The sequence below is a fragment of the Nuphar pumila genome, chromosome 4 (genome assembly GCF_984573655.1).
Source record: "Nuphar pumila chromosome 4, dmNupPumi1.hap1.1, whole genome shotgun sequence".
In the NCBI taxonomy this organism is placed as follows: domain Eukaryota; kingdom Viridiplantae; phylum Streptophyta; class Magnoliopsida; order Nymphaeales; family Nymphaeaceae; genus Nuphar; species Nuphar pumila.
In genome coordinates this window covers 51,904,866-51,917,567 of record NC_143252.1, presented here as the reverse complement: position 1 = coordinate 51,917,567, position 12,702 = coordinate 51,904,866, and positions in this window count along the sequence as shown.

Sequence of the window (12,702 nt, the reverse complement as noted above, 5' to 3'; positions counted from 1 at the left end):
TTGGCAGATTTTCCTTTGACAGAAGAAATTAAAGCAAAGAATGATTTTCCTGATGAGCACATCTGCAATGTCCAACATCCTCCAGTTTGGAACCTATTCTTCGATGGCTCTAAAAATATGTATGGCATAGGGATTGGAGTCTTGTTAATCACTCCAGAAAAAGAAATGATCCCTTATTCTCTCAAGCTTGGTTTCCAATGCACTCATAATATGGTCGAGTATGAAGCTCTAATACAAGGCCTCAAAATTCTACAAAATTTCAATGTCAAGAGAGTGCATGCCTTTGGCAATTCATTACTTGTTGTCAGTCAAGTTAATACTGAATGGCAAACGAAAGATTCCAAATTGATTCCCTATCAGAAGATTGTCCTAGCTCTTGTGGACAACTTCGAAGAATTTCAGCTCAGCCATATCAGAAGAGAGCATAATCAGATAGCCGACGACTTAGCCAGCTTGGGCTCCATTTTATCCTTCAAAGGTAGTGAATCATGTCGTTCTTTTGAAGTTGGCAGACTTGAGCAACCTACTTTCATTTCAACCATGCAAGTAAACCAAGTCGATCAAAAGGAGAAACCTTGGTATCAAAATATCAAAAATTTCATTAAGACTGGTGAATTTCCACCAGAAATGCCAAAAAGGGAGCAATGTGCAATTCAGCGTATGTCTACCCGTTATTTTATTCTCGCCAATGTCCTCTACCGCCGTAGGTTCAGTTCTGAGTATGCAAGATGCTTAGACAAAGAAGAGGCTATGAAAATTATCTAAGAAGCACATGAAAGGATTTGTGGTGGCCATGTTGGCTATCAAACTCTCGTCAAACAGATCGTCCGAGCAGGGTACTATTGGAATACCATGCAATAAGAATGTCATAGATTTGTGAAGAAGTGCGTCAAGTGCCAAATGCATGCGCCTTCCATTCATGCACCAGCTACATATTTACAATCAGTTGTTTCTCCTTGGCCATTTTCTATGTGGGCTTTCGACGTCGTAGGCCCGATTACTCCTTCTGCTTCAAACGACCATAAATACTTTCTGACTGCGACAGAGTATTTCACCAAATGGGTTGAAGTTGTTACTCTACACACAGTAGAAGGCTGCCATGTAGTTTCTTTCATTCACAAGAACATTCTTTGCCGCTTTGGCATACCACATGATATTGTTTCAGACATTGAAAGTCATTTCAAAAATGAGAGGATGAAGACCTTCTGTTCTAAATTCAAAATTTGCCACCATTTCTCAGCCCCCTATTATCCTCATGGGAATGGCCAAGCAGAGGCTACCAATAAGATTCTGATCCGCATTTTGGAAAGGACTATGAGGACAGGTCGAGATTGACATGAGAAAATTCACGATGCACTTTGGGCATACCGAACCACCATTCGGACTCCGACCAATGCCACTCCTTCAGAACTTGTTTACGAAACTGAAGTAGTGTTGCCTCTCCACGTTCAAAAGCCCGCTCTCAAATTTGCTTCCCTTATAGAATTTCCACTTGATTAATATCAGCAACAGAGATTGGTGCAACTGGATTTAATGGATGAGAAAAGACTCAAGGCAGCAGAGCATGCTCAAGCTTATCGACAGAGGATAGCTCGACACTATGCCAAGTCCGTCATTGAGAGAAGATTTCGAGTTAACGATTTGGTGCTCAGATCAACGGCTCATCTCAAGCATCGACCACGGGGCAAGTGGTCACCCAATTGGGAAGGCTCTTATTTAGTTAAGAAAGCATTGCCTCGCAACTCATATCGTCTAATCAACGCAGATGGGGTGAAAATGTCAGTTCCTGTCAACACTCTGCATCTGAAGAAATTTTATACTTAGAATTTTCATTCTAAAGCCTTTTGTACTATTCAAAGAGCCATTTCAATGAAACAATGATCTTCTATCAATTCTTACATTCTTCCTCATGATACTGGGGCATTTTTATTTGTGATTTATAATCATCTTCCTTCATCATATGCATGCAGGATTAAACAACATTCTTTTCTCAAATTCTACTAATTTTCAAGTGATCTTGTAATCTTTAATAAATTTCCTTCATATGGTTTATTTTCTCGCTTAAATCAAGTTTTTATCAAATTATTGTCAATATTTGTAAAGTGTTAACAATTTTTCATAAATCTTATTTTCTATCTACCTTTATCTTTAAAAATACCCTTTCAGGATAAGAGATAAACCTGATGCCTCCTTTCAATGAGGCATTCTTTTTATTATTTCCCCCCATTCAGGATAAGGGGATAAATCCTGAAAGCCGACCACATGCAATTAAACTATGATGGTCCATTAATTCTCACCAAGAACCTTTATCTTCTAAATTCATTTTGAAAATCTAGCTCATCTTCAAAACCAAGTCCTCGCACTGGTTATTTCTCAAACTTTTCAATCATATATTGAGCTCAGTTGGAAAATGTTAACACACCAAATTTTTCAAAAATTTGCAAAAAGATCCTTTTGCCCCTAAACCCCATTTTTCTGAGAAAATCAAAGCTAATTTTCAGTTATGCTTCGGATTTTTTGGATCAAATTTCATTCAAAATCAATTCTGAATCTGAATCCAATGCTTTAAATCCACATTTCTTCAAAATCCGGATCCAAACGCATTTTTTTGAAGAAATTTCCCCAAAAACACCTTTTTTTTAATTCTCAGAAAAACTCTCTTTTGTGAATATTTTACAAAAACACCAAAAAAATAGTTTTAACCTTTGATTTCTCGTAAAACTTTAGGATTTTATTTTAAAAAAATACAAAAAAATAGAAAATAGCATAAAAAAAAACCAAAAAAATTGAGAAAAGCTACAGAAAAATGAATGATTTTCAAAGCTTTTGAAGTCATTTTACCAAAAACCTCATCTTAAACCACTTTTCAAAAACCTCTCTAAAAGAGGACCACCTTTTTTTGAAATAGGGAAAAGCTCCAACGGACTCCCCCTATCTCAGGACCTCTTCTTCTCTCCATCATCCGCTCAATCAATATCCCCTCCATCGCATGCCTCATCTCACGTTCATCCCTAACCGTCTGAAACCCTTCTCGATCCTTCCTCTGCTTCTTATAAAAACATCGATCCCAGCCTTCAAAGGCAGCCATTTCTTTTGGGCTTTACTGCGTCCGATTTTTCTCTCTCCCTCAACTTCTCTTTTTCATATCTGATCGATTGAAGGAATCGACCATCCATTGCAAACAAGAGTGCGTGAGACGTCCCCCCCCTGCTTCGATTAAGATAAAACCATCTGGTAAGAACCTCTTCCCTTTAATCCCTTTGCTTAGTTTTTGATCTGTCCCATTAAAGCACCATTGGGGGTGTTGAGTTGCCTGTGCAACGTCAACCCACCTCTGTGCTATAGCAAACGGAATGTGAAATTCATACATCATTTTTTTTTCCTTTTTTTTTCATTTCTTCCTTCTTTCTCGTTTTCCTTCCTTCGATGAACTGTTGTTGATAACCTTGGGCTTCTCATATATCCTTTATGGTCTTGCTACTCAGTACGTCCTCAACATCTTTTATTTTATTATTGGCATTACCATCTGTGCGAGAGATTTCATTTCATGTTCCAGAATGTATGATTCTTGTTTGCCATTACATCATTATTCTGTCATTTTCATTATAGCTTACTGCATATCATGTATCTTGTTAAAATCCATCGGCTAATCTCTCTTGTTCATTTCATTTGTTATATTTTCTTCATTTTCGTTGACTAAATTCATTTGTTGAAATGCAATTCCCTATATTTGATCATGGATCTCATTTATCCCAACCTACCGTTTCATGAATTAAGGCAGTTTGATTCAGTTTGTGTTCTCTGTGCTGAATCTGGATGAATATATTGTCACTTTGTAGCATACCAGTCATAGTTGGAGCATCACATTTCACTCTACATCAGTTGTTAGTTGTCCGCTGGAAATTCACTGTGGGCTTTGGCTGATCTGGAATTATCGTGTAAATCATTGTTTGAAGCAATATCTCTGTATTCGCAAATGAGTTGTTAAAGGATGCTTTGATTAACCATGGAAATCAGACCTCTGATTTGCTCTGGAAAGAAAATCGGGTCTGTGGAAGTCACTCATCTCTGTCGTGAGATTCCTGTTAAATTTTTTTTTAACGATTCCCCATTATAAGTCACTGTGAAAACCTGGGTTATCATTGCTGTGGAGGCAGACTGGATTTACCTTGAAAATGGGTTACTCCATCATAGATTCTCATTCTCCCCTGCGGGGATAAGGCGTGTTTGGGGCTGTGTGGTCCTCTACATTACGTGTTTGGGTGTCTTCTGGTCTTCTTGCTCTGGATTTAGGGTTCTCCTTCTTTCTTCCATCATCTAGGGTTCGGTCTTCACTCTTTGGCTTTTCCGGATTCAGGAGGAGGGCAAAGCAAAGGGCCAGGTCGGACAACAATCAGTAAGTGTGTATTCGTTTGATTTGAGTTCTTTATTGTGATGCCTCTTCTCTGCTGTTTGCGATCTATTTTTGTGGCAAATTGTGGTACCAGTTTCAATTTTATTTGATATAAGGTGATCTTGAGGTGTTGTCGGTTTATAACCAGTATAATCGTAGGGAGGGAATTTGATGTTGATCATCTGGAATACAGAAGCAAGGGTTCCAAGGTTACGGGAGGTTGATTTGAAAATCTTGTGTGTTATATTTATGATCTTGCTTTAAAGGATTCGTGGTAGAGAGGGAAGCTGGTAGAAAGGCAGCCTTCTGTTGGTTAGTCCCCTGCTGGCATATCGGTCTTCTGCATATGATTGCTGAGTTGAGATTTCTGGTTTAGGTAATATGATAGTATAAGCAAACATGTAAAATTTTAGTGTCGGTTTGGGGGCAATTGGTGTATCTTTTTGGTATGATTGTTGACCTTGCCTTTTCCCTTCACCCCGAGGTAGAGCTGTTTTGAGTTTCGATGATTTATCTCCGTTTGTCTTGGTCTAGGTGTATGCTGACCACAGACTGTTGCTTCATGATTAGCTGTGCCTGTGCGGTGTTACTAGGGGTTGGAAAAACGAGTTTTACTGGCCTTGCCTTCTTTTAGTCGGATGAGTATACATCTCATGTTGGTTCTGGTTCTGCTGTTGAATCTAGAGCTTGTTGCCATGGTCGGAGCAAAAGCATTTGAATGCGAGGTAGTGTCTGTTACCTTCTATGAAGAGCAAAAGTATCATTATAACTGTATCTTCTTGTTAGGCTCCCGTCTTATCTATTGCTTCACTTGTCATTCGTTTGCTTCATTTGCCATTCCTGCCTCATGTGGGCGTTGACTGTTGTAGGACTCAAAGGAGCGGAAGTTGTTTGATTTTTTTTTTTGATGGGGCACTTTTGTGTCTTTTCTGTGGACCGAAATTTTGAGGAGCTAATTTTGGGGCACTTTGGGTTGAGTTGCTGCTGGGTTTGGCAGGCTACTGATTTTGGTCTTTTGATTTGTTAAAATTTTCATTACATTGATCATGGGGAAGTTTAGACTCTCTTCCAATCACGTGCATCTTGTTCTATATCATAACTTTCAAGTTTTTAGGAGACCTTTGTTCGCTGGGAATAGGGAGGTTGCACCTTTTCTTACTAAACATTTCGGACCTTTCTGTGTTTGGTCTTTTTGTGATAATCTTATTGGTCTGTATTATCTAAGCAGTTTTAATTGTTAATCATCTTTATGGTTGATCGTCAATTTTTTTTTCTGTCGTCTCTTTTATTGGGATTATGTCCATTTTTTTTTGATATACCACAAGGGAAAGATTCTTTGTGGGAGAGATCTGTTGCTTCTGTTTTGTGGTAATCCACTTCTGGTCTTCCAGGATTGCTTATAGCAGTTTAATGTGCTGAAACTCGTTGGGATTCTTTTGTATGGAACATATAGTGACATTATCATTATGCTGGCCTTCTTGGTTGATTATGTGATCTACTGAAAACAAAGAAAGACTTGCAACCTGCGTTGCTCATTCTCATTCGATGTTATGATATACATTCATCATGCCGTCACTGAGGTGATTGGAATGGAAAAGCCGGCATGAGTTTGGATCTGCTCAGTGCATCTTCATCGGTCCCATGGACACCCCTGTCATCAACCTTTGGACTTCTTACTGTGTTCCACTCTTTTGTAGTTTTTTTTTTTATGTAAAACTTCAACGAGCTGAAGTCCTCTTGTGATGAAGTTCCAGATGACTTGGTGGTCTTACTTTTTTTTTTTTTTTGCATTTTGTGTTTTCTGGATTTGCTTGTTAGACTATATTACCTATTTGTCTTTCTTTGATTTCAGTTGTATTAGTGGTGCTGCTCTTGTTCTGATGTGTTGGTTTCAATGATCATCTTACACTGTTTTTTTTTTAGTCGACCCAAGCATATCATTTAGACTATGTAAAAGCATCTTTTTAATTAGCCTAAGTATATCATTTTCACATGTGCATAGCATCTCAATCAACATTTTATGTCATTTGTATCCCTTGCATATTACATACTTATTACCATCATACTTAGCACACATCCTAGTTCCAAGACAAACCCTTAGCTTTCCTTTTCACATTTTTATGCTTTGCCTTATGCTAATTCTATTTTCTGTAGGGAATGTGTAAGAAATATTGGTTTCCTTCCTAGATTAGAAATTTATTATTTCAATTTCAGTTCAAATTGTAATAGCTAGGTATAAATGAGAATTTACATTTCCTGTTTTAGATAGAATAAATAAGCATTATAAATATCATAAAAATACTTATTCTTCATACTTTTTGCCTTTATTTCTCAAATTCTCACAAATGGCAACACGAATGGCACGTGCACCATTTCGTAAGAGGTAATTAATCCTAAGTTGATGATTTACATCAACGGCCATAGTCGGGATGTAAACAAGACTTAGTATTTTTATCTTTTATAAAATAACACTGATCCACACTGGATCCTCTTCAAAAATCATCATATTTTCAAATATTTACTTCTTTTATTAGAGTTTAACTTAGAATTAATTCAATATATATACCAATGGCCATAGTCAGGGTATATTGAGAGTTAATTTCATTTTAAACTCTATAAAAGCACCAAAATGTATTTTATTCTTCATTTGAATCTAAATATAGATTATTATATAATACATCCAATGACCATGGTCAAGGATGTATTATATCTTCAATCTTGTTTTAATTCATTTAAAGGATGGAATAGCTTTTCAAAATCCAATTTCAAAAATTTAAATTCATTCATCATTTGGATAGAATTGCATCATATTTTTAAATTCTTTTTCATAAATCCAAGTAATTCTTTCCTTCATTTCTCAGATCAAATCCTATTCATAAATTCAAATTCAACTCTATTTCTCAAAAGGATTCAAGAATTCAATTTCAAGGTCCCATTTGACTTTGAAACTTCAGAATCATCTTGTATTTCAAATTCCAAATTCTATCTTAAATTCAAAATCCAATTTAACTTTGGAATTCCTTTGTATATTCAAGATTCAATTTCTAAATTTCATTTTCCAAATTCAATTCAAACTTGGAAATTCTTGATTCATCTTCTAAATTCCAGATTCAAGCTTCAAATTCAAAAGTCCAATTTGACTTTGAAATTCATTTTGTATATTTAAAATTCAATTCTCAAAATCAATTATTGGAAATTCCAAAACCAAAATCAGATCAACTTGGATCCAGTTTTCTAAATATAATTCTACCTTTGGATCTTAGACTCCAGATCCAAATTACATCTTAGATTCCAGACCTTGGATCCAAATCCATCTTAGGATCTAGAGTCCAACTCTACATTGGATCTCAGACTTCAGATTCAAATCCATTCTAGGATCCAGAACCCAATTCTACTTTGGATCTTAGACTTCAGATCCAAATCTATCTTAGGATCCAGAGCCCAATTCTACATTTGGATCTCAGACTTCAGATCCACTCCATTTTAGGATCCAGAAACCAAGTCCATCTAGATTTCTAAATCTCGGATCCCATTCTGCCTAGGATCCGGAATCCAATTCCAATTCTAGATTTCAATTTCATCTAATCTGAATCTCTTAAATCCATTTCTATTCTTAAATACCATTTGATTTCTCAGATCCATTCTAAATTTCAAAACTTCAGAAATCCAAATTCAAATTTCATCTCAAGTATTCATTTCCTTTCCTAAATTCAAAGTTCAAATTCAAAGTCCATTTCTGACTTTGAAACTTCATTTTAAAGCTTTAAGTCATTCCTTCTCATTTATTCTTCCAATCCTGATTTACTTCAAAAACTTAGAACTCCTCTGATCTATCTCAAGTTCTAAAGTTAGATTAAATCATTTCTTCACTCCCTTATCAAGTTCATCTCAGAATAACTTGGAGATTTTCAAAATATCTTTCAAAAAGAGCATACATTATGGCATTGCACAAGCATGATTCTTTGTGCATTTAGATCTTTTAGAATAAATTCTTAGATTATATTTAGGCAAAGCAAAAGGCATAGATTCGATCCTTGGTTCGATTACCCCTGGTAAAGGCGCCAGGAACGGTCGAACCTCGTACCGACGAGCGAATCCCGTCTCTCCATTTTCCCGTAATATTTTAAAAAACGGAGGCGAGTTAAATTTCTAAATGCTTTCAAATTAAGGTCAAGTGAGACCACGCGAAATAGTTCCTCTTCTCTCTTTCTTTCTTTCCTTTCTCTTCTCTTTTTCTTTCTTTTATTCTTCTCCCTTCAAAAAGGAGGAAAATAGAGGTTAGAAAAGGAAAAGAGAAGGAAGAGAGAGAAACAACAAGAGAATAGGAAAATTTTTGCGATGATCACAGTTTTGGCAACCGTGATGGGACTCGTCTTCGTCCGGTTGAATTTATACCCTTGCTTTGCTTTTATATAATCTAAGTCTTTATTCTAACATATGTCAGCTACATTTTCCATGCAAACCTTAGGAGCCTAGACTCTGTCCTAAAGCTAACATCTTTGCACATATGATCTAAGTATAGTTTGGTAGGACCATATTGAGGAGATTATATCCATGTTCACATTAGATTTAGGCCTTAAATACAACTCTCCTCAATTTTAGGGATTGAATGCAAACAATGTATGCAAGTGTATGCTTCTCTTTATTTAAATCTATCTCTTTAAGACTTGCATTAGAGCCTTCTGGTTTTATTTGCATATTGATCATAGTTTGAAAACACCCCTACCTATATTGTCCCGGTCTTCACGTTGCTGGGCTATCTCACTGAAACATAGTTCGGGAGAGAGCCTCACAACTGGACCACTTATTTGGGTTCGCGCCCCCCCTACCACGTACCTAAGGGCCATAGTCCGAGGTATATCAGTAGGTGCTCAAGGATGTTGGGAAGCCATTACCTTAGAACCGAAGAGATATCTTATATGCCACGTACTTCGAGCTTCGGCTTGAGTATATCGGCGTACCTAGATTGGAAACAGATGATATAAATCTTAGAGTTAGGATTAAGGTCCTACAAGCCATTTCAAATATTGCATATAGAGTCAGCTTTAGGGAGTGCTGTTTGTGTATCCTTGTTTGTATATCTGTGATTGTGTGATATTTTATATCTTCCTTATATTTTCAAAACCCTGGGTATATATTTCAAAATTTCCTCCTTGTTTTTAAAACCCAGGTGTATTTTTCTTTATCCTTTTCTCCTTCTTCTAAAAATTCTTCAAAAAAATTCTTCTCATCCTGCCTGCAAGTTCTTCAAATTTTAAATCCTTACCATTCATTCTCAAATTCCATTTTTCCTTTTATTTTCTTCTGTTTTTATTCTTGTTTATATTTTCATAAAAATCTCTTTCCGTCAAGAGATATCCTTTTCAAAATGGTATTTTTTTCATATTTTAGTTGGTTACTCTCCCTCGTGGAGTAAACAACACAATTGTCACAAATTTTGTGGTGACTCAATCCCTAGTAATGGGATACAATTGTTTAGATTTTAACCTAAATCCTCCCTCTTGTCAAAACTTCTCCAAAAAGTTTCTTCAGTCTAAAAACCTCCTCTTTCCTCTACAGAGAGCACTGATATTCAAAAATGGTTACGACAAGAGCGGGAAAAGAAACAGATCCTCAACTCAGCGACAGTGAGGCAGAAGAGATGAGCTCTCCTAAATCAGTCAGGGGACAGGGTCAGAACAAGAAAGATGACATCGACCCCGCTATGTATGATATGTTCCAAAAGATGATGGCGAGGATGATGTCAGAGCAAGCCGAGGCCAAGCTGAAAGAGGCAGTTCCTAAAAGCAAGTTGAGGAAGAAGCCTGTAAAGAAGCAAGTCAGAATCATCAAAAAGAAGGTGCAGCCAGACACTACTTCGGAGGAATCAGAGTCAGTCGAGGAAGAGTCAGAAGAGGAAGAGCAGATTGTCTACAGACAGAATCCTCCAAAGCAATCCGTAAAAATAGCTGCAGAAGAGCCTGAATCCGTCAACAAGGCCATGTCTGGGGCTCCAGCAGAGGACCTGATGAGCAAGCAGATAAAGGAGATGAATCGAGCTATTAAGGATATTCAAGCCAAGGGTAAGGGCAAGCAGACCTATACTGGCGAAGATTTTTACGATGGTCTAGATGGGGATGATAACCTGGAGAATCTTCCTCGCAAGTTTCTCAAATTTGATGGAACTGGCAACCCTAAAGCCCATTTAGCCACATTTTATGCAGTGCAGCCGTTTCAGGAAAGATAACAGGGCTCTGTTCATCTGTTTTCCCCGCAGTCTGGAGGGTATAGCAGCCAGATGGTATGTTGATCATGTGAATCCTATCGAACTACGCGAGTTCGATAAGGTAGTAAATATGTTCATTGAGCGTTTTCTATTCAACACTAAGGTTTCCCCTACGCTCAATTACCTTTACAACCTAAAGCAGAATGAGACAGAAAGAGCAGGAGAGTTCATCCACAGGTGGAGAAGTACCTGCAACAAGATGAAAGTTCCCATTCCAGAGGAGCATGCATTGCAAATAATCCTCAGCAATTTCTCTCAGCCCCTGAGAAGCCTCATTGCCACTTCTCCAGCAAAATCCTTTATCAAGTTGATTGAACGAGCCGAATGGCTCGAGGCAGGAATAGAAAGTGGGCTTTACGAGGGCATGCCTCTGACCAAAAATATCCAAGATCAGAAAAAGAAAGCGCAGTTCACTCATGCAGCTGATACCTCTGGCAATAATCATGATAACAACAGAAGAAACAGAAATAACAGCAAAAATGGTCAGAACCATGGCGCAGCTCAAAGGGAAAAGTCTTCCAAACAGAATAACAAGTCGTTTCAGTCTAACCTTCCGCAAAAGGAAAAGATAAAGCGCGAAGGTTGGAGTAATGATCGTGAGTTCACTCCTCTGAAGCAAACGCTCGAAGAAGCCCTTGAATTCATGCTGGCCAAGGGATTGGTTAAACTCCCAAAAGTCGCGGATCCTCCCACGGTCATGGGAAGGTTCACAAATCAGTTCTGCAAGTTCCATCGAGCAGTAGGGCATGACACCGATCACTGCTTTGTCTTCAAAAATATTGTTCAGGATTGCATCGACAAGAGTCTCTTTGTTGAAGACGAAGAAGAAGATGACCTAGCCGTCATGACCAAGTCTCTCCCCGGCTACTCAGAAGACTGAAGACGTCAGAATTCTCCTACCTTTTCCCTTTTTGCCAAGTCACCTTGTAGGGGGCCAGTCAGCCCAGTCCTTTTGTGACCTTTTGGTCAAAGTGTTTGTAAATATTTCAGTTCTTTGTTATCAGTTTCACTCGTCAATGAAATGTCAATTTTCCTTTATATCTCTAAATATCCCAATACTTTCTTCCTCTACCACATAGGGGCATTTGTTTTTAAAATCTATATTTCAAAAATCTCTTCATCGGCTTCTATTAAAATCACATTTAAATTCCTGTTCTTTTCAGAATGCGGGACCAATCCTGACATCACTCATGAGAGAAATGATATTACCTATGAGGGCCTTTTCAAAAAATCATGAAATTTCAAAAAGTTTTCGTTATGACCAAAGAGTTCAAATATTCTTCGGTCCAAGCTTTGTCAAAAATCAACCCTCGTGTTGATCATGTTTTCAAAAATAGTTTCTTCGAACCATTGCATTGAAAAAAATCAACCATCGTGTTGATCATGTTTTCCAAAATAGGTTTTTGAAACCATTGCATTGAAAAATCAACCCTCGTGTTGATCATGTTTTCCAAAATAGGTTTTTGAAACCATTGCATTGAAGGATCAACCCTTGTGTTGGTCTTATCTTCCAAAAATAGATCTCGAATCTCGTGTTGATCATATTTTCCAAAAGTGGTTTTTTTTTCAAAATGTTATATTCAGAGATCAATCCTGGCATTGGTCTCATCTTCCAAAAAATTGATTTTAAATCATTATAGTCAAAGATCAACCCCTGTGTTGGTCTTGTCTTCCAAGTTTGATTTTTTTTCGAACCGTCATATTCAAAGATCAATCCTTGCATTGATCTTATCTTTCAAAAATGGGTTTTAAATCATTATATTCAAAGATCAATCCCTGTGATTGATCTTATCTTCCAAGGTTGATTTTTAAACATTATCTTCAAAGATCAACCCCTGTATTGATCTTGTTATCAGTTTCAAACTGTTATTTTTAGAAATCAATTTTGTTATTGATTTTCTTTTTCAAAAATTAGATTTTCAAAACCATTGCCTTCAAAATTTGACCCTCATGATGATCTCTCATGTTTGATTTGAAGGATCAGTTCTCGCACTGATCATTCTTCTTATGGTAGATTTTCTTCCCAAAATGATTTTTCACTTAC